General features: G+C 56.1%; 1 pseudogene; it reads left to right on the top strand.

The window, feature by feature from the left end:
* The first annotated feature begins 4 nt into the window (after nt 1–4).
* Nucleotides 5–1,372, top strand: LOC141817344 (protein NUCLEAR FUSION DEFECTIVE 4-like; annotated as a pseudogene).
* The last annotated feature ends 843 nt before the right edge of the window (nt 1,373–2,215 follow it).

Genomic DNA, 2,215 nt, shown 5'->3' with positions numbered 1-2,215 from the left:
CGGCCCCAACGCCTCCCTCTACGCCATCGCCTCCAGCGCCGTCTCCACTTCGGCGGTTACCTCCTCCTCAACGCCACACTACGCCTCCTCGTCTCCACCGCCGCCCTCCTCCCCATCCTCGGCCACCCCCGCTCCCACTCTCCTCCTTCAGTCTCCCTCCCGCGAATCTCGCACCTTCGCCCTCCTCCTCTTCACCGGCCTCTACCTCCTCTTGCTCAACTCCTTTTCCTCTTCGACCCCCGCCACCGCCTGTCTCATCCTCGCCGGCGCCGTCCTCCTCCTCCTCCTCCTCCCCGTCTGCGTCCCCGGCGCCATATTCTTCCGCGACTGGGCTCGCCGTAATTTTTACTCCACCTCCCAGTTCCGCTTCGTTATTTCCGACTTGAACCTCCAGAAGCGGCTCGTCGGGAGGAGAGAACTGGACGATAGTTATTCCGGCAGCGATCGCATATATAATTAGCAACGATAGCGTCTTGAACGCCGGCGGCGATTCTGGCGCAGGGCAATACCGTTGCCACTGCGGCGGAATGATGAAGGACAGACTGGCGGCGCTCGGCGAAGAGCACAGCGCCGGGAGGTTCGTCCGCCGCGTTGATTTCTGGCTCTACTACGTCGCTTACTTCTGCAGCGCCACCGTGGGGCTGGTCTACAGCAACAACCTCGGCCAGATCGCGCAGTCATTGGCGAAGGATTCCCAGACCACCAGGTCCACCACCCTCATCACCGTCTACTCCTCCTGCTCGTTCTTCAGCCGGCTGCTCTCCTCCGCCCCTGACTTCCTCTACGAGTACGCCGATTAACCGCGACCAATTCTCGAATCTGACATTATTGTCGATATAATTAGCAAAGATTCTGGTAAATCTGGTGGCAGGAGGGTCTACTTCGCAAGAACAGGGTGGCTGGCCATAGCGGTGGTGCCGCTGCCGGTGGCGTTCTTCCTCCTAGCTGAGTCCGGCGACATGGACGCGTTGTTGGCCGGCACGGCCATGATCGGGCTCAGCTCGGGCTTCATCTTCTCCACGGCCGTCAGCGTCACCTCGGAGCTCTTCGGCGCCGACGGCCTCGGCGTCAACCACAACATCCTCATCACCAACATCCCCCTGGGCTCGCTCCTCTACGGCCTGCTCGCCGCGCTCATCTACGACGCCAACGCCAAGGCCATGGCGCCGGCGGTGCTCCTGCGGGACGGCACGGTGGTTTGCATGGGGAGGAAGTGCTACTCCAAGACGTTCCTCTGGTGGGCTTCGCTTCCAGCCTGGCTTTGTACTTCGGGACAAGGGTCGTGTATCGGCGGGCGGCGCGACGGCGGGCGCAGACGCCGGCGCCGGCAGGCGAGCAAGAAGTTGATTCCGAGATAGGCGCCGCCGGCTAATTGCAACAACAAATTCGCAGAATTGCTTAATGCTAATTAATTAACCAGAGGGAAAACTTCACATTCTCTGTAATTTATATCTTTTTTCCCCCTATAAAATAGTCATACACCAATTTTTAATTGGTTCATATTTAGTTTTTATCTTTACGATTTCAATTCAAAGCACATTAAAATTTATTTATTTATTGAATTTGTTTAAGTTTATTATTTATTTTCAACCTATCACAAATAATTTAAAATATATAAAATATTATACTTTCAAAGAAATACTATGCTGCACGATGAGAAATCCGTGATCGGTATACGACACCGGCAACCAACCGCCGCTGTCGCCGTCCGATCGCCGTCCGGCCGCCGCTTTGGGCGCGATTGACGCGCCGCTCACGAGCGCTCCGTTTGGCGTCGGATTTCGATCGGATAGCTCCCGGAATCCGACGGAATTCGGTCGGAAATAGGGTCAGCAATGGCCGCGCTGTTTCCGGCCGTGATTTGGCCGGAATCCAATCGCGATTTAGTTGGAAACGGCGCGACCACTGTCAACGGCGATCGGGCTGGATTCCGGCCGAATTGCAGCCGGAATCCGACCCGATCTGCATCGATAGTGGGCACGTAGTGGGGGCAGCAATTTCCAACCAAATTTGTCAGATTCTGACTACTATTCGACCGGAATCCGACGTTGGCCGAAGCGCCAACGAGTGGCGTGTCGATCGCGGCCAAGGCAGCGACCAGATGGCACGCCAAGGGCGGCGGCAGTGGCAGTGGATTAGGGAGTCGCGCACAGGTTGTCACGCAACATAGCAATTTCGTATACTTTCATATATTTAAATAAAAATAAGAAATATA

The sequence above is a fragment of the Curcuma longa genome, unplaced genomic scaffold (assembly GCF_044706935.1).
Source record: "Curcuma longa cultivar G26 ecotype Majalengka, Jawa Barat unplaced genomic scaffold, ITB_CL_G26_1.1 contig_20174, whole genome shotgun sequence".
NCBI lineage: Eukaryota > Viridiplantae > Streptophyta > Magnoliopsida > Zingiberales > Zingiberaceae > Curcuma > Curcuma longa.
The sequence above is the reverse complement of the archived record's forward strand: the minus strand, read 5'-3'. Positions and strand labels throughout refer to the sequence as shown.